The sequence below is a fragment of the Choloepus didactylus genome, chromosome 2, assembly GCF_015220235.1.
Source record: "Choloepus didactylus isolate mChoDid1 chromosome 2, mChoDid1.pri, whole genome shotgun sequence".
NCBI lineage: Eukaryota > Metazoa > Chordata > Mammalia > Pilosa > Megalonychidae > Choloepus > Choloepus didactylus.
Window position 1 is genome coordinate 114069114 of NC_051308.1, and position 21345 is coordinate 114090458.

Consider the following 21345-nt stretch of genomic DNA (forward strand, 5'->3'; position numbering starts at 1 on the left):
ACAAAAGAGATAGCCAGATATGTCTACTCTACAGCAAACTCTAAAGTATTCTTGAAGATTCCACAAACAACTGAAATTGTTTTTCTACCCCTGCCTACTCAAAGATAGAATGACCAAACATTCCTCTTTGCAAGCTGGCAGATCAGTTTACCCAAAAAGGTGCAAACAAGATTCACTGTTTCCAGGCTACATTTTTTTTCTCTGCTCTCCTTCCCTTATAAAATTTATTTTTGACATTTTTCCTTAACCCGGAAACCCAACTCTCTAACATGTGAAGAAAAATTTAAATGCAAAATAACTAAATGTCTCTATGTTTTCTTTTATGGAACAATCTCAAGGGCAGACTCCATCCTCCTGTCTCTCCCTTACTTGCACAAAAAACTTTCTCCAATGCAAATCAACCCATAACAACCTCATCAAGTAGGTAAAAGGATACAGAGCAGGGGAATAGAGAGAAGAGAGACACCAGTACAAGCTTACAACTCACAATCAGACCTTGACTACCCATTTGAAGTCCCATGTGACAGGACTTCTTATAGTGGAGGTCTGGTTGGCAGACCAGGGCTTTTAAGGGAACTGTTATTGGTATACAAGTACAAGAACTGAGGGTAATAATTTTGAATCTTTTTTTATATCAACTTGGTATTTGTACAATATACAAATGCAGAGTTACATAAATACATATATGAAAGTATCAATCCCTGATAAATAGGAAATATAAACCCTGAATTTCCACCACAGACAGTTTGAGAAACACTCTCTACAAATGGTCAAGTTTAGATTTTATCCAGCGGACAAGTCACTGAAGATTATGAGCAGGTGGGTGACTTAGACAAATGTCTACATTGAATGGTCTGGGATCAATTGGAGAAAGCAAGAAGTTGGGAGGTCAAAGCAATGAGATACTATGAGAGTTTGAACAAGTTCAGTAGCAATGGGATATTTAAGAGATGAGGTCAACAGAATTTGGTCATGGAATAAGCTTGAAGGTAAAGAAAAGGAAGGAATTTAGGATGATTTCCAGGATTCTAACTTGCACAACTGGATGAATGATGAGGCCTTTTGAGGAGGTAAGGAATAATATTAGAGAAGGGAAACTGATAAGCTCAGTTTAGACATCCTGTGTTTGAGAATAGAGTGAGAGACTCAGGTGGGAGCTATCCTATGAGCAAATGGACATGAATATCTAGATTTCAAAAGAGTGGTCAGGGCTTGAGTCATGAGTGTATAGTAGTTCACTGAAGTGGTTATACATACAGGCTCTGGAAGCAGATATGCCTGGGTCAAATATTAACTTGGTCATTAATTTGCTGTGTATCTTGGGTAACTTATTCAAGATCTCTGTACCTCAGTTTCACCATCTGAAAATCTCAGAAAATAAAGGTGCCTACCTTAAAATTGTTGTGAAGATTTATGAGTTGGTACATGAAAAGTGCTTAGAACAGTGCCCAGCATGTAGTAAGCACTCAGTAAATGTTTGTCATTATAGGCGATCTTATAGGCATGATTAAAATGAGAGACTGGAGAGTGAGGGAAAAGAAAGTGCCAAGGAGAGAATATTGAGAAAAACCAACATTTAAAGTGCTGCCCATAGTCATATAACCAATAGGTGGCACAATCGGGACTTGAAACAGGATTTTAATAACTCTCAAGTCCATGTTTCAACAGTTTAAGTGGCCCCAGAATGTTGACATAGAGCAATGAGTGAAATATGTACACTGATTTGGTAACTTGACCTTTGTGTTCTTAGAATGAGTTATTTCCTTGGAGAGGTGACGGTATAAACAGACTGTCAGAGAGCTTAGAAGCAAATGATTTTTTAAGGAAGTAGACAAAGGAAATGGAGACTAGTCCTGTGAGAAAGCCAAAAACTACCTTCTCAACAAATCTCCTAGGTTTTTTCCCATCCCTAAGTGCCCTGGGTATGGGAAATCCAGTCATGGGTTTGAGAAGATAGTCTGTAGGAGATGAGTTGTAACAAGTGAACAGGGACCAGATCATGTAGTATCTGGGATGCCACAGTAAGGAGTTGGATTTCACTGATTAGACATGGAGTCTTGAAGGATTTTGAACAGTGGAGTGATCACGTACTTTTTTTTTTCATTCTTAAAACACAACTCTGCTTACAGATTGCAGGTGTTAACTGGGACTGATGGCAAGAGTAGAGACAGAATAATAGGAAGGCACTTACATCTGCAGTCAAGACAAAGATTATAGTGACTGAGACCAGGCCAGATGTGGCAGAGGGAGTGAGAAGTGGTAATAATTGGTATATATTTTAAAGGTAGAATTGATAGAACTTGCTGATAGGTTGGATTTGGAGTATAAGAGAAAGGGCAGTTTCAAGAATGACTACCAGATATTTAGACAGAGCACAAAAGAAAATGTTAGAGGAGAGGAGTTCAAGGGGAAACTGAGAATCCATTTTGGATAGGTGAAGCATGATGTACCTATTAGACATCCCAAGAACTCATTGATCAGAAGATCAGAGGAGAATCAGGATGGGAGCTATAAATTTGGAAGTAATCAGTGGGCAGATGATATGTAAAGCCACAAGAGAGGATAGGAGTGAATGCAGATGTAGAAAATTCAATGTTATAAATTGAGTTCTGAAATAAAACAAATGCCATGGACTCTCTTGACAGTGTCTGTCTAGAGTGAAGGAAAATAAGGGTGAAAATTTGAAATCTTTCAAAGGCTTCAGTACACTCACTGTAGTATGAAATCATCTAGAAAAAGAAAGCAAAGATTATGAGGAGGCAGACACTATGCATGTTTCCATGTTTTTTCAGCATCTATTCCCCAAGGATTTGGCACACTCATTAAATTTATCTTATTTAACTGATTATCTGTTTCTATATCCATATAATCCCACACATTCCTCCTGCTCACAGATAAAGAGGAGTATTTAGAGAAGGGAAGAAATGGAAAACCACCCTCTGACTTCCCTTCACTTAAATGTTTTTATGACTTTATCCAGTGTTACTATTACTAGTGACAAATTACCTCAAAACCTAGCAGCTTAAAATGACCATTCTATTTTCTTCATGATTTTGTGTTGAGAGATTTGGAAGGGTGTGGCCGGGCAGTCTAATTTGGGTTATCTGATGCAACTGTAGTCAGATGTCAGCTGTTGCATCAGTCACCTGAAGACTCAACTATGCTGAACACCCAAGATGGCTCACTCATGTGACTGGCAACTGATGTTGGCTGTCAGCTGTGAACTCAACAGAGCCATTGACCAGAATGCCTACACATGGCCTCTCTAGCATGACAATCCTAGAGAAGGCTGGTATCTTCCATGGTAAGTGAGCATTAAATGAATATCAGGCAGAAGCTGCACGGCCTTTTCTGAACTTGCCTCAGAAGCTACATAGCATCACTTCCTCTGTATTCAATTGGTTACAGGTGAGTCACTAAGTTCAACCCAAATTTAAAGAGAAGAAGCCCCACCTCTCAATGGGAGAAATGACAAATAACATAAGGACATGTTTTAAAACCATTATGCCTACCTTGTCAACTCTTTCTGGGATAAGAAGTTATGTTTAAGGAGGATAGGATATCCCACAATTAGAACATACCTATGAGGAACAGAAGAAGGACCAACTTCCTGTAGGGAGATTACTGGAGGAAAAGGAAATGTGTGCAGTCTTGGAATACAAAGGGATACATTATGTGGATAGAACCCAGGGAGAGCCACTGCAGGATTGAGTGCCCTCAGCTTAAAGTTATTACTTTAAGACTCAATCAGGTCTAGGAATATTCTAGCTTACTGATAGTGACTTACTATAATTAACTTTGTTCAAAACACTTGAAAACAATGCCAATTTTTTTCACCAAAAATGTCAGACACTTTTCTCAGAACACAGAAAAGCACAAATATATATGTGTGTGTATATATATATATATATATATATATATATACATATATATATATATTAAAGACACTTTACAGGTTATAAAACCATGGAGCAGAGGCATACACAATAATTTACTTAATGGTAGCTACTCAGTAATAAAGCTCAAATTTAACCCAGATAGTCTGATGTCAGAGGCCCTGTCTTTTCTGCCATACCATCCTGCTAGAACAGTTTCTGACAAACTATGGATTGAGTTAAATAACAATTTACTTTCTTCTAAAAATCAGCTCATGGCTGAATTTTTAGTCAAAAATGGATGGGAAAGCAAAAATCTTCATACTTACTCAACAAAGTATCTTTCATGCATTGAGAGAAGGGCTTTAATAGAAGATCACTCTGACCTGAAATTCTCAAAAGGCAAGTTTATTGTAATCATAGTGAAAATCCTTCTTTTGATTCCCAGGCATATTTGGTTCCAGAAAAGCAAACAAGTTCATCAGTAGAATAAAAATATATATATAAAATACATGTCATTGCCTTCTATGGCAATTTCAGAGTCTAAACAAGGGGCATGTTTTCCCTTGAAATCTCACCACCAAGCTACCACTTATTTCTGCAGATGTGAATATTCAAGGGACTAAGGATATAAGAAAGGAATGAGTAAGTTACACTTATATACTATGCTATTATCAAAGTGACTCAGCTATGGGCAGGAAAATGGTGGCCTATAATAAAAAAATAATTTATTTATATAGTTTCATATCAAAATGAACAAAATATTCCCTAGCTCTTTGTTGGGCCACATTGCCATCAGTTTTCATTGCTCTCCTTTCCAGGGACTTCCACCACCTAACTTTTCCCAAACTATCATGCAATGAAAGAGCAGTCAAGACACCACAATACACATCTGGGCCAGAGTTTTGTGTGCCAAACACATTTCCACACATCTTCTTCAAATAACAAACTGGAATGAGGCTTGGGCTGATCAGAATCCAGATAATGTCATTGTTGTCTGGATCTCTGTGCAACATTACTGCATTCCTTCCTTAGAAGGAAATTATCAATTATTTAATTGTCAGACTGTATACTGGATGCAGAAGTTACAAAGATGAGAAAGGTCTGTCCTTCAGGTGTTCACAGACCAGAGGAGAAATGACAAAAACAAAGTGTGGGGAGTACTATAAAACAGATATTATTAAGGTGCCATGGTAATAGAAGTACAGACTGACCAGTTAACAGTGTGCTATGGTAAGGGAGAGCTGATTCAAATATACCTTCTGAATTTAGGAGACAGAATCTGTACAAATGGCTTGGAGTTTGCCAGCTCAATTTGGGGAGAAGATTATTCCAGGGGAACTCAATAACTTCTGTAAAATCCCAAAGATAAGGTAGGTAGGCTTGAAGAACTCATAATAGTTCAACATAGCTAAGATATAAGGTAAATGCAAGGGATATGGCACAAGATGAATGTGGATACATAGAACTACATCAAGAAGAGTCTCATAAGCCATGCTAAGGTGTTTGGCCTGTATCCTCTGATAGAAGGAACCAACAGAGGGTTTTATGTGGAAAAGTCACATGATCAGAGTTGCATTTTTAAGAGATTGTTTTTGCTGACAATACTGACCAGTAGCAAGAAGACAGTTGGGAGACCATTACAATATCTAGGCAAAATTATGTTAGGTGTCAGGAAGGGAAAAGAAGTACTGAATGTCAAAGGCATGACTGAGATAAAATAGCATGATTTGGGATAGACTGAAGGCAGTGATTTAGAGGAAGAAAGAGTCATAGATGATTGGCCAGATTTCTTGCTTATATATCTAATAAATACAGTACATCTCAGGCAGAAAACAACAGTATCTTAACAGATGGATGCACTTCATGGGAACCCCCCTGACAGTTTTAGAGGTAAATTAGCTGTTAGTAACACATTCCAAGCCAAAATCAACTAGAGGCCAAATCTAGCCTACAGATGTGTTTTCTCTGGCTTGCACCATGTTAGCTCAAGAGTTTTGAATCTGATTTAGTTGGATGATCCTACATAAATCCCTGGAGAGCTGTTTTCTCTTAAAAATTGTAAGATAAGGCCTCAGAGGATTAGCATCACCTTCGGAGGTGATAAGCAATACTTAAGAAGGAAGACTGCCAACTATTGGCTGGACATATACCAGTGTGTTCATTCAGACCCATCATGCCTTATACCTGCCTTCATAGAAACCTGCCTTATTTAATCACCTACCTGCCTTCTTTAGGCATATGGACATATGATCCCTCCTTTAATGCTTAAAATACATTACAGCATCCCTTACCACCATGACCCCCTATTTCACTCCTTAGTGAGAAAGCTGAACTTGAAATCAGTCAAGGGTGAACTTCTGCAACAGCTACAAAATGGGCCCATTGGAATAGGTGGTGAACCTTTCAGTGATGGTGAAAGGAGGCTTCTAATTCTCTTTGTCATATTGATTCTCTCCTTTGTCTCTCTGTTCTGATGCACCTGGTGGCAAAAAATGCAAAACAGATACCGGAGTGGGATTAGGAAAAGAGACCTGTAACAAGGACCATCCACTTTTCTAGGCCTTAGTTCATGAAATTCTCAACTGGTCACAAAACTCATGCAGTTGAAACAAAAATAAGAACTTTTAAGCTGAAACTGAAACAGTATGCATTGTCCCTGTGTGTTCCCTTGGGTACATAACTTCCTGGAACAAAGTGCAAAAGGTTCAGCTAAGGGAAGTGAAGAATCATTCACATTAAAATTTCAAGGGACTTCTCAATAGAACAGCAACCAGAATGAGAAAAGAATGATATTTCCAGGGAGAAAATGCAAGCTTCCTGTCACAGATTTTAAACAGATACAAATCTTTCACACTCTTCAAATTGAGGTAGAGTCTATTTTCCCTCACCTTGACCAACACAGTGAAGGGGAGGGGGGACACTATGACATTTCCAGGCCTAGTTATTAAGGAGACTAGCAGCATCTAACTTGCTCCTGTTGCCTGGAGCTGAATGTAAAACCTTTGACTACCTTGCTGAAGAGATCATGTGGAGAAGCCCTAAAATGATACAGAGATAGGGAGATGCTCAGCTGAGCCCAGCCTTCCAGCCATAATCACCAGAGTACAAGTATGTGAGTGAAACCATCTTGGAAGCTGACCATGCCCACCCACAGCTAATACCACTGAGAGACACCAGCCAATCTACAAAGAATTATTGCCCAGCCAAACTGTGCCCAAATTCCTGATCCACAAAATCCTGTGATAAAGTAAACTGAAGAATGCTTTAAGCAACTAAGTTTGGAGTAGTTTTTCCATGCAGCATTAGGCAATCAGAACTTCTCTTAGTAGAAGGGAGGAAAAACAGATTTGGCAGGCTGGACCTAACATTGCTGGGTCCTCTGACCATCCTAGAGCAGCCCAGAATAGTCAAGAGGATGAAGCATAAGTTCCCACCCTTCTCTTCTGAAGGGACTATAATTCAGTTTTTTACTGAAGGAAGGAGGAAAGAAAAGATTATGTAGGTGATGTGGCTGGGAGAGTTTGAGGGAAAGAGAGTAAGGTTGAAGAAGGAAATTCTTCCAGGTAAAAGTAGCAGAATGAAGTCATATGACAAAATTTCCATATCCATATGTCTAAAAAAGTTCACAAAGCATAGTACAGACCAATCAAAATTTCAACAGGGGCAACCAAACCAGCAATGGGGTGCAAACTCATACTACAAATTTCAAACACTGACAGTTAAGAAAATGGAATCTGTAGTAGATATTAAATATTTGTTGAATGAAGAAATGGAGTCCACTGTGGTAAAAATTAGATCTGCTCCTAATCATGTCTTCTTACCTCCAAGGTCCTATGAAGAAAACAAGTAATTGTAAGAGTCTGATAATTTTCAGTAATACCCAACCCCCAATTTCAAATGAAGAAAAGGCTGGGGAATAGTCAATGAAACCCTTGAAAATAAAACCCCTACATGTACATCAGGACACTGCAGGGCACAAAGTGCTTCTGGAGCTTGCTATCTCCCAAGGCTCTATGTTTGCTGTTTTCTAGGACACTATGCTGAGTTCAGGGGACAAGACCACATAAGCAGTGCAATATATCCATGGTTTGTACAGGACATGTAACTGGATTTGAAAGACAGAACAGAGCCAAGGTCTCCTATATAAGCTGTGCATGCTGGTGGTCCCTGCTCACCAGGCTCACATTTTCAAGATTCATTAAAGTGGCAAAACCAGAATACACCTAGAACCCAAACTACTGGGAGTGGAACACAATGTGGTGTCACATAAGGTAGAAGGGCTGGTGCGGCAAGAGAGGTGAGGGAGGTGGGGGTCAAAAAGAATCAACCCATGCTAGAGCACATCAAACAGAAGATCTGGACAGAATCGACAATAAGCATGAACAAGATTAAACAGCATTCATTGATTCCACAAATATTAATCCAACTCCAATCTATGCCAGGCCTGAGACCAGACACAGGCACAGCAAACATAAACATATGAGAGGGAGGAAAAAAAAAGAAAAAATGGGGGTAAAGGGGAAAAGCATAAAAAGACAAATCAACAATATATTCAATGAGGAAAAAACAGCCCAAGGATATAATTCCCTTAAATGATACAGAAGAATTTTAATGAGACAATGAATTCAATAAAATATTCAAGAAGAGATGCTAAAACACAGAGAGATATTAAATGGGAGATTGTACAGCAAAGGAAACTAAGAAAGCATGTTTGCATATATTATTCATGAATTGTAAACATGAAGATACTGCCCAAAATCAAGTTAGTACCAGGGCGAAAAGTTTTACTCCCACTGAATGCATAGAAAATGACAAATATATTAAAACTATTAAAGAGAAGGTGACAATATAAAAGGTAGTTGGTGAATCTTAGTCAAGAACCCAATAAAGAGAGCAGTAGAAAATGTTAAGAGATATACAACAAAGGGAAATTCCCTGAAATGAAAAAAATAATTAAGTATCAAGAAAGGGCCACTGTATACTTAGGGAAAAAATTATGTAGAATGATCAGCAGGGAGACATATCCCATTTTAGTCACTAAAAAAAGATAAAGAATTTTTTAGACTTTGGAGAAGAAAAGGAATATTACCCACAAGGTACAAAAAGTAAACTCAAGTTTTGCTACACAACATTCGATGCAAGCAGACAAGACAATGTTAAGAAAACTGTGATCAACAATATTTTATCTGATCACAGTCATTCAAGTGGCAAACACTCTCAATATCAAGGAATAAGACATTCATGAGGATCTCATTAAAAATAAAAAACAAACAATGAACCCAAATAAAGAGTCCAGAAATTTTAGTAATAATTTATATATATATGTATATATCCTATATATAACATATGTAAGAAGATGGAGACAGGCAGGTTGGAAGAAGTGGACAATGCTAATCTCCTTAACTCATATAGCAGTCAGAAGAGTGCAGAATTATTGCATGCTTCAAGGAAACAACAACAGAACATTTTCATCTCTAAGGAAGGGAAGGCAGAGTCCCTTAAGGGAACAAACACATGTCTGATAAAGAAGGGTGTGGGTCAAGGTAGGTCACTCATAGAAAACAGAGAATGATAGAAACCAAAGTCAGCATAGCTTGTTGGAAAGCAAGTACTTGTTTTTTCAGGAGGAATGAGAGAGAAAAGCTTGAAACTAACTCTACTGCTTCAGCCCTTGTGCCCTGTGATGGTCTGGGAATCAAAGTACAATGAGTCCAGAGGCGGGGCAAGATGGCAGACTGGTGAGCTGTATGTTTTAGTTACTCCTCCAGGAAAGTAGGTAGAAAGCCAGGAACTGCGTGGACTGGCCACCACAGAGCAATCTGACTTTGGGCATACTTCATACAACACTCATGAAAACGTGGAACTGCTGAGATCAGCGAAATCTGTAAGTTTTTGCAGCCAGGGGACCCACGCCCCTCCCTGCCAGGCTCAGTCCCGGGGGAGGAGGGGCTGTCAGCTCCGGGAAGGAGAAGGGAGAACTGCAGTGGCAGCCCTTATCGGAAACTCATTCTATTGAACCAAACTCCAACCATAGATAGACGGAGACCAGACACCAGAGAATCTGAGAGCAGCCAGCCCAGCAGAGAGGAGACAGGCATAGAAAAAAAAACAACACGAAAAACTCCAAAATAAAAGCGGAGGATTTTTGGAGTTCTGGTGAACATAGAAAGGGGAAGGGCCCTGAGGCGCATATGCAAATCCCGAAGAAAAGCTGATCTCTCTGCCCTGTGGACCTTTCCTTAATGGCCCTGGTTGCTTTGTCTCTTAGCATTTCAATAACCCATTAAATCTCTGAGGAGGGCCCGTTTTTTTTTTTTTTTTTTTTTTAATCGTTTTTTCTTTTTCTAAAATAATTACTCTAAGAAGCCCAATACAGAAAGCTTCAAAGACTTGCTATTTGGGCAGGTCAAGTCAAGACCAGAACTAGGAGAGCTCTGAGACAAAACGCAATAATCCAGTGGCTGAGAAAATTCACTAAACACCACAACTTCCCAAGAAAAGGGGGGTGTCCGCTCACAGCCATCATCCTGGTGGACAGGAAACACTCCTGCCCATCGCCAGCCCCATAGCCCAGAACTGCACCAGACAACCCAGTGTGACGGAAGTGCTTCAAATAACACGCACACACCACAAACCTGGGTGTGGACATTAGCCTTCCCTGCAACCTCAGCTGATTGTCCCAGAGTTGGGAAGGTAGAGCAGTGTGAATTAACAAAGCCCCATTCAGCCATCATTTCAGCAGACTGGGAGCCTCCCTACACAGCCCAGCAGCCCAGAACTGCCCTGGGGGGACGGCACTCACCTGTGACATAGCACAGTCATCCCTCAACAGAGGACCCGGGGTGCACGGCCTAGAAGAGGGGCCCACTTGCAAGTCTCAGGAGCCATACGCCAATAACAAGGACTTGTGGGTCAGTGGCAGAGACAAACTGTGGCAGGACTGAACTGAAGGATTAGACTATTGCAGCAGCTTTAAAACTCTAGGATCACCAGGGAGATTTGATTGTTAGAGCCACCCCCCCCCTCCCTGACTGCCCAGAAACACGCCCCATATACAGGGCAGGCAACACCAACTACACACGCAAGCTTGGTACACCAACTGGACCCCACAAGACTCACTCCCCAACTCACCAAAAAGGCTAAGCAGGGGAGAACTGGCTTGTGGAGAACAGGTGGCTCGTGGACGCCACCTGCTGGTTAGTTAGAGAAAGTGTACTCCATGAAGCTGTAGACCTGATAAATTAGAGATAAGGACTTCAATTGGTCTACAAATCCTAAAAGAACCCTATCAAGTTCAGCAAATGCCACGAGGCCAAAAACAACAGAAAATTATAAAGCATATAAAAAAACCAGACGATATGGATAACCCAAGCCCAAGCACCCAAATCAAAAGACCAGAAGAGACACAGCACCTAGAGCAGCTACTCAAAGAACTAAAGATGAACAATGAGACCATAGTACGGGAGATAAAGGAAATCAAGAAGACCCTAGAAGAGCATAAAGAAGACACTGCAAGACTAAATAAAAAAAATGGATGATCTTATGGAAATTAAAGAAACTGTTGACCAAATTAAAAAGATTCTGGACACTCATAGTACAAGACTAGAGGAAGTTGAACAACGAATCAGTGACCTCGAAGATGACAGAATGGAAAATGAAAGCATAAAAGAAAGAATGGGGAAAAAAATTGAAAAAATCGAAATGGACCTCAGGGATATGATAGATAATATGAAACATCCAAATATAAGACTCATTGGTGTCCCAGAAGGGGAAGAAAAGGGTAAAGGTCTAGGAAGAGTATTCAAAGAAATTGTTGGGGAAAACTTCCCAAATCTTCTAAACAACATAAATACACAAATCATAAATGCTCAGCGAACCCCAAATAGAATAAATCCAAATAAACCCACTCCGAGACATATACTAATCACACTATCAAACACAGAAGAGAAGGAGCAAGTTCTGAAAGCAGCAAGAGAAAAGCAATTCACCACATACAAAGGAAACAGCATAAGACTAAGTATTGACTACTCAGCAGCCACCATGGAGGCGGGAAGGCAGTGGCACGATATATTTAAAATTCTGAGTGAGAAAAATTTCCAGCCAAGAATACTTTATCCAGCAAAGCTCTCCTTCAAATGGGAGGGAGAGCTTAAATTTTTCACAGACAAACAAATGCTGAGAGAATTTGCTAACAAGAGACCTGCCCTACTGGAGATACTCAAGGGAGGCCTACAGACAGAGAAACAAAGAAAGGACAGAGAGACTTGGAGAAAGGTTCAGTACTAAAGAGATTCAGTATGGGTACAATAAAGGATATTAATAGACAGAGGGGAAAAATATGACAAACATAAACCAAAGGATAAGATGGCTGATTCAAGAAATGCCTTCATGGTTATAACGTTGAATGTAAATGGATTAAACTCCCCAATTAAAAGATATAGATTCGCAGAATGGATCAAAAAAAATGAACCATCAATATGTTGCATACAAGAGACTCATCTTAGACACAGGGACACAAAGAAACTGAAAGTGAAAGGATGGAAAAAAATATTTCATGCAAGCTACAGCCAAAAGAAAGCAGGTGTAGCAATATTAATCTCAGATAAAATAGACTTCAAATGCAGGGATGTTTTGAGAGACAAAGAAGGCCACTACATACTAATAAAAGGGGCAATTCAGCAAGAAGAAATAACAATCGTAAATGTCTATGCACCCAACCAAGGTGCCACAAAATACATGAGAGAAACACTGGCAAAACTAAAGGAAGCAATTGATGTTTCCACAATAATTGTGGGAGACTTCAACACATCACTCTCTCCTATAGATAGATCAACCAGACACAAGACCAATAAGGAAATTGAAAACCTAAACAATCTGATAAATGAATTAGATTTAACAGACATATACAGGACATTACATCCCAAATCACCAGGATACACATACTTTTCTAGTGCTCATGGAACTTTCTCCAGAATAGATCATATGCTTGGACATAAAACAAGCCTCAATAAATTTAAAAAGATTGAAATTATTCAAAGCACATTCTCTGACCACAATGGAATACAATTAGAAGTCAATAACCATCAGAGACTTAGAAAATTCACAAATACCTGGAGGTTAAACAACACACTCCTAAACAATCAGTGGGTTAAAGAAGAAATTGCAAGAGAAATTGCTAAATATATAGAGACGAATGAAAATGAGAACACAACATACCAAAACCTATGGGATGCAGCAAAAGCAGTGCTAAGGGGGAAATTTATAGCACTAAACACATATATTAAAAAGGAAGAAAGAGCCAAAATCAAAGAACTAATGGATCAACTGAAGAAGCTAGAAAATGAACAGCAAACGAATCCTAAACCAAGTAGAAGAAAAGAAATAACAAGGATTAAAGCAGAAATAAATGACATAGAGAACAAAAAAACAATAGAGAGGATAAATATCACCAAAAGTTGGTTCTTTGAGAAGATCAACAAGATTGACAAGCCCCTAGCTAGACTGACAAAATCAAAAAGAGAGAAGACCCATATAAACAAAATAATGAATGAAAAAGGTGACACAACTGCAGATCCTGAAGAAATTAAAAAAATTATAAGAGGATACTATGAACAACTGTATGGCAACAAACTGGATAATGTAGAGGAAATGGACAATTTCCTGGAAACATATGAACAACCTAGACTGACCAGAGAAGAAATAGAAGACCTTAACCAACCCATCACAAGCAAAGAGATCCAATCAGTCATCAAAAATCTTCCCACAAACAAATGCCCAGGGCCAGATGGCTTCACAGGGGAATTCTACCAAACTTTCCAGAAAGAACTGACACCAATCTTACTCAAACTCTTTCAAAACATTGAAGAAAATGGAACACTACCTAACTCATTTTATGAAGCTAACATCAATCTAATACCAAAACCAGGAAAAGATGTTACAAAAAAGGAAAACTACCGGCCAACCTCCCTAATGAATATAGATGCAAAAATCCTCAACAAAATACTTGCAGATCGAATCCAAAGACACATTAAAAAAATCATACACCATGACCAAGTGGGGTTTATTCCAGGCATGCAAGGATGGTTCAACATAAGAAAATCAATCAATGTATTACAACACATTAACAAGTCAAAAGAGAAAAATCAATTGATCATCTCGATAGATGCTGAAAAAGCATTTGACAAAATCCAACATCCCTTTTTGATAAAAACACTTCAAAAGGTAGGAATTGAAGGAAACTTCCTCAACATGATAAAGAGCATATATGAAAAACCCACAGCCAGCATAGTACCCAATGGTGAGACACTGAAAGCCTTCCCTCTAAGATCAGGAACAATACAAGGATGCCCGCTGTCACCACTGTTATTCAACATTGTGCTGGAAGTGCTAGCCAGGGCAATCCAGCAAGACAAAGAAATAAAAGGCATCCAAAATGGAAAAGAAGAAGTAAAACTGTCATTGTTTGCAGATGATATGATCTTATATCTAGAAAACCCTGAGAAATCGACGATACAGCTACTAGAGCTAATAAACAAATTTAGCAAAGTACCGGGATACAAGGTTAATGCACATAAGTCAGTAATGTTTCTATATGCTAGAAATGAACAAACTGAAGAGACACTCAAGAAAAAGATACCATTTTCAATAGCAACTAAAAAAATCAAGTACCTAGGAATCAACTTAACCAAAGATGTAAAAGACCTATACAAAGAAAACTACATAACTCTACTAAAAGAAATAGAAGGGGACCTTAAAAGATGGAAAAATATTCCATGTTCATGGATAGGAAGACTAAATGTCATTAAGATGTCAATTCTACCCAAACTCATCTACAGATTCAATGCAATCCCAATCAAAATTCCAACAACCTTCTTTGCAGACTTGGAAAAGCTAGTTATCAAATTTATTTGGAAAGGGAAGATGCCTCAAATTGCTAAAGACACTCTAAAAAAGAAAAACGAAGTGGGAGGACTTACACTCCCTGACTTCGAAGCTTATTATAAAGCCACAGTTGCCAAAACAGCATGGTACTGGTACAAAGATAGACATATAGATCAATGGAATCGAATTGAGAATTCAGAGATAGACCCTCAGATCTATGGCCGACTGATCTTTGATAAGGCCCCCAAAGTCACTGAACTGAGTCATAATGGTCTTTTCAACAAATGGGGCTGGGAGAGTTGGATATCCATATCCAAAAGAATGAAAGAGGACCCCTACATCACCCCCTACACAAAAATTAACTCAAAATGGACCAAAGATCTCAATATAAAAGAAAGTACCATAAAACTCCTAGAAGATAATGTAGGAAAACATCTTCAAGACCTTGTATTAGGCGGCCACTTCCTAGACTTTACACCCAAAGCACAAGCAACAAAAGAGAAAATAGATAAATGGGAACTCCTCAAGCTTAGAAGTTTCTGCACCTCAAAGGAATTTCTCAAAAAGGTAAAGAGGCAGCCAACTCAATGGGAAAAAATTTTTGGAAACCATGTATCTGACAAAAGACTGATATCTTGCATATATAAAGAAATCCTACAACTCAATGACAATAGTACAGTCGGCCCAATTATAAAATGGGCAAAAGATATGTAAAGACAGTTCTCTGAAGAGGAAATACAAATGGCCAAGAAACACATGAAAAAATGTTCAGCTTCACTAGCTATTAGAGAGATGCAAATTAAGACCACAATGAGATACCATCTAACACCGGTTAGAATGGTTGCCATTAAACAAACAGGAAACTACAAATGCTGGAGGGGATGTGGAGAAATTGGAACTCTTATTCACTGTTGGTGGGACTGTATAATGGTTCAGCCACTCTGGAAGTCAGTCTGGCAGTTCCTTAGAAAACTAGATATAGAGTTACCATTCGATCCAGCGATTGCACTTCTCGGTATATACCCGGAAGATCGGAAAGCAGTGACATGAACAGATATCTGCACGCCAATGTTCATAGCAGCATTATTCACAATTGCCAAAAGATGGAAACAACCCAAATGTCCTTCAACAGATGAGTGGATAAATAAAATGTGGTATATACACACAATGGAATACTACGCAGCAGTAAGAAGGAACGATCTCGTGAAACATATGACAACATGGATGAACCTTGAAGACATAATGCTGAGCGAAATAAGCCAGGCACAAAAAGAGAAATATTATATGCTACCACTAATGTGAACTTTGAAAAATGTAAAACAAATGGCTTATAATGTAGAATGTAGGGGAACTAGCAGTAGAGAGCAATTAAGGAAGGGGGAACAATAATCCAAGAAGAACAGATAAGCTATTTAACGTTCTGGGGATGCCCAGGAATGACTATGGTCTGTTAATTTCTGATGGATATAGTAGGAGCAAGTTCACAGAAATGTTGCTATATTAGGTAACTTTCTTGGGGCAAAGTAGGAACATGTTGGAAGTTAAGCAGTTATCTTAGGTTAGTTGTCTTTTTCTTACTCCCTTGTTATGGTCTCTTTGAAATGTTCTTTTATTGTATGTTTGTTTTCTTTTTAACTTTTTTTTCATACAGTTGATTTAAAAAAGAAGGGAAAGTTAAAAAAAAAAAAAAAAAAAAAAAACAAGGGAAAAAGAAAAGATGCAGTGCCCCCTTGAGGAGCCTGTGGAGAATGCAGGGGTATTCGCCTACCCCACCTCCATGGTCGCTAACATGACCACAGACATAGGGGACTGGTGGTTTGCTGGGTTGAGCCCTCTACCACAGGTTTTACCCTTGGGAAGACGGTTGCTGCAAAGGAGAGGCTAGGCCTCCCTATGGTTGTGCCTAAGAGCCTCCTCCCGAATGCCTCTTTGTTGCTCAGATGTGGCCCTGTCTCTCTAGCTAAGCCAACTTGAAAGGTGAAATCACTGCCCTCCCCCCTACGTGGGATCAGACACCCAGGGGAGTGAATCTCCCTGGCAACGTGGAATATGACTCCCGGGGAGGAATGTAGACCTGGCATCGTGGGACGGAGAACATCTTCTTGACCAAAAGGGGGATGTGAAAGGAAATGAAATAAGCTTCAGTGGCAGAGAGAATTCAAAAGGAGCCGAGAGGTCACTCTGGTGGGCACTCTTACGCACACTTTAGACAACCCTTTTTAGGTTCTAAAGAATTGGGGTAGCTGGTGGTGGATACCTGAAACTATCAAACTACAACCCAGAACCCATGAATCTCAAAGACAGTTGTATAAAAATGTAGCTTATGAGGGGTGACAAGGGGATTGGGAAAGCCATAAGGACCACACTCCACTTTGTCTAGTTTATGGATGGATGAGTAGAAAAATAGGGGAAGGAAACAAACAGACAAAGGTACCCAGTTTTTTTTTTTACTTCGATTGCTCTTTTTCACTCTAATTATTATTCTTGTTATTCTTGTGTGTGTGCTAATGAAGGTGTCAGGGATTGATTTGGGTGATGAATGTACAACTATGTAATGGTACTGTGAACAATCGAAAGTACGATTTGTTTTGTATGACTGCGTGGTATATGAATATATCTCAATAAAATGAAGATTAAAAAAAAAAAAAGTACAATGAGTCCAACCTTACTCATTTAGAGATATGTTGAGAATAGAGATTTGAATCTACCTCTGTAATTTGGGGGTGATAACACTTTTAACTGTAAAGAAGATAACAAGAAAGAGGTGGTGAGTCAGGAATTTATGAAGGATAGATAGATTAGTTAGATAGATAGATAGATAGATAGATAGATAGATAGATAGATAGACAGATAGATAGGAGGGATCTACTCAGTCACCAAACATTGGCCAACATGAGCTGATTGTCAAATAGAATTCTCACAATTGTCCATTTTAGTAAGTCATCTCCATTTCTTCTAACTATGGACATTAGGACAGCTTAGGTCAGCACTTTCAATAGAGGGTGTATATGTAGGCACACTGTGTCAAATTCTGAGTTAAAAACAAATGCCTCATAGAAAAAAAAAAAACAACCTGATGATACTGGCAAAATGAAAAGGAAGCACTGCTAGATTTATATTAAACTCTTAAATAAGTTCTCTATTTTCTTTTTATGTAAAGCCCAATTACTCCAAAGAGGATTTTAGATATCTCTTTTTAAAATGTGACTCTTCTCTTTGGTATTAGAGATTTTATAAGTCCATGAGCTTCTTGGATATAAATAGTAAGTGGAAAGAGTAAATAAAGGAGTAGAAAAATTGTGATGAAACTAATATTGACCAGCCTACCATTTGCCAAGCACTGCCAGAATTAAGGCATTCATATCATTTGAGATTCATCCAAAAGTTTTCTTAATTCCTGAGCTAAATTTTCTGAATTTTTCAGGTTCATACATTAATTTTATAAAAACTGATCACAGTTCTCCAAGGAGTTCAACCTCAGGCCTACGTTTCCTAATCTGGGAGCCAATGCTGCTGCTATGACATCTTTAGCACATTCCATTACAGTGTTTTATCATGTGTTCATTGCTTACCATATGCCACACATTCTGTTGAGGATTTAAATGGATTAACCCATTTAAACCTCATGAAAACTCTGAGGTAGGTACTGTTCCTGTCCATATTTTAGAGATAAGGAAATTAAAGCATAAAAAGGTAATTGATTTGCCTAAGGTCACACAGGAGAAAAGGGTGGGAACAGACATTAATCCCAGGCAGTAAAAGTCTAGAGCTTCTCTTCCTGTTCACTCTGCCTTCATGCACACAGGACACAGGAATGGAGAATAGGTTCCAATTCAGGCCTCTAGACTGTCAAGCCTCCATTGTCAGGCATCCAGGACTCAGACACACTGGAAGTGTCCATGAGTTAAAATGATAGAATGTAAGGACAATAACAATAAACAACCAATAGTTCTCTATGACTTCCTGCTTCTCTGTCTTGGCCTCACACTTTCCACATACTCAGATGGAATGGAAGTTACTCAGTAGGCTACTTGTTAATGACCAAATGAACTTTTTTTTTGGTACTTCTTGAAACCTGTATGAACCACCAATCATTTTTCCTACTATATCATCTTGCCTTCCTTCTATCTTTATTTTGAAAATTAAACCAAAGGGTAGATATCTAAGATACTCTGTGGACTGAGTTCAAAGAAGAACTAATCTAAAGAGACCATTCCATGGAGCTTAATGGACAAGTACATGGCCAGGCAAGTGTGCTCTCCATTCCTTAGGAGACCAAACATGAACTCATCTTACTGTTATAATCAAGGAAAATTCAAAAATAAAATTATTCCATTATATTAATGTTCAGCAATAAAGTTACTACACATCATAATTTGGCATTCTTGGTATACTACTCATGAAAGTTCACCATTGAATCATGGAACATAAGTGCCACCCAAGGAAACACACTAACAATTCCCTGTTTCTAGTGATAGTAGGACAGATTTTTTTCTTGACCAAACCTCCTGCTGAAAATAATTAAAACAATCTATATAAAATACTTTTAAAGCCTCCTAAAAGTATTGAAGATGTGACAAGACTGAAAAAACATACCAGGTCTAACCTGAAGGGAAAATATGACTTCAGGGAGGTAAACATATAAAGGTTCCACTTTTGGCCTTAGAGACATTGCAAATCATGGCAAATCTGAATGTTCAGTTTAAAAGTCTAAGAGAGAATAAATCAAAATCCAGAACCACCAGAAGGGGAGACGTATAATAGGAGAGCCATCCAATAATAACATGAGACCCCAAAGAACTAAACCCAAAAGTTAAGAATGAATCAGAAACAACCAGCACTCACAGAACTGCAATTTGCCTCCTCAATACTGGGCTGTGCATAGAACCTCCAGCCTTGAACTTAGAGTTATGACAGTCTCAGACCAATAGCAACAGAAGCCTAGAAAATATAAACATGTTCTGAATAAAGTTAACTTTATCCCTGCCATTAGATTATTCTTTTAATATAAGCTGTCAAATACAATGACTACCACACAACCAAAGAACCTAGAGACAAAAAGAAACAAGAAACCATGAATAAGAAATAAACAGAAGAAAGAAACTCATAAAGACCTCAAATATTAGAATTCTTAGAGACAGACTATGAAACAACTATGCTTAAGTGTTTACAGTTTTAAAGCATTAAGATGTATGCAGAGTACAGGAAACAATAAAAAATGTCACAGAGTATTTGAAAAGGAATCAAAATGAAAGCTAAGAGAGAGATACAGTAACCAAAATTAACAATTCAATGGATGAATGACAGGGAAGAGGCATGAGGGGTCTTTTGCAGTTCCTGGTAATATTCTGTTTCTTTAGTTGGGAGCTGGTTATACAAAGTGGTTTCACTTTGTGAAAATTTATCAAGTTATATAAGTCATATTTTTGTGATTTTCTGTATTTATGCTGTATAGCAATTTGCAATGAAATGTTTTTTAAAAAAGTTTAGTGGAAAATCTAAGAACAGATTAGACATAACTAAAGAAAAAACTGATGAAGTGAAGCATAGACCACAAGAAATTATTCAAACAGTAGCAATGGAGAGACAAAAAAAAAAAAAAAAAAACTTTAAAAAAGAGTAAGAGAAAAAGAGAATAAAGAGAAAAAGAGAATAAAGAGTAAGAAGGTATGGCATACCTTGAGTAAGAGTCCCAGAGAAGAGAAAGAGAATGGAGTAGGGGCACTATCTGAAGCAATAATGACTAAGAATTACCCAGAACTGTGGAAAGAAGTCAATCTACACTTAAAAATAAAGCTGCATATTATGGTGAAACTTTGTGGATAGATAAATAGATATAGAGATATGTAAACAAAAATTTTTAAAGACAGAAAAATCTCAGCAACAGTGTGAAAGACACATTACCTTCACAAAACTATCACTTAAACTGACAACTGACTTCTCAACAGAAACAAAGGAAGTTAGAAAGGAGTAGGATGTGTTTAACATGTTGAAAGAAAAATAAACTAGCAACTTACAACTCAATATCAATAAAAAAATCAGTTCTGAATGTAATAAAGACATTTTCATGTAAACAAAAGCTGATCAGCCTTCAAATAAATATAAAATGAAGTACTTCAAGCAGAAAATGAACAAATCCCAGAAGGAAGGTCTGAGATACAAGAATTGAGGAATAAAGAAAGTGGTAAATATACAGGTGTTGAATGTTGATTTGAATAAATAATAATAATAATAATGTCTTTGAGAATTCAAAAGTAGAAAGAACTAAAATATGTAATAACCATAGCACATAAGTCAGGGGAGAGGTAAACAGCATTAAAGTGGTCCACGGTCCTTATGGTCCATGGTCTTTCTGGAAAGAAGGCAGAGATTTTGATTAAAATTAAACTTTGATAAGGATGCAAGGGGCAATTTTCAGGGTAAAACCACAATAACAATTGAAACAGAGAGACAAAGATGCTAGAGAGGATTTTGAAAACAAAACAAACCCTATGTCTTTATGCAAGAAACACATCTATAATATAAACACACTGAAATATTTAAGGTAAAGGATGAAAAAGATATAACAAGAAATACTACACTAAAG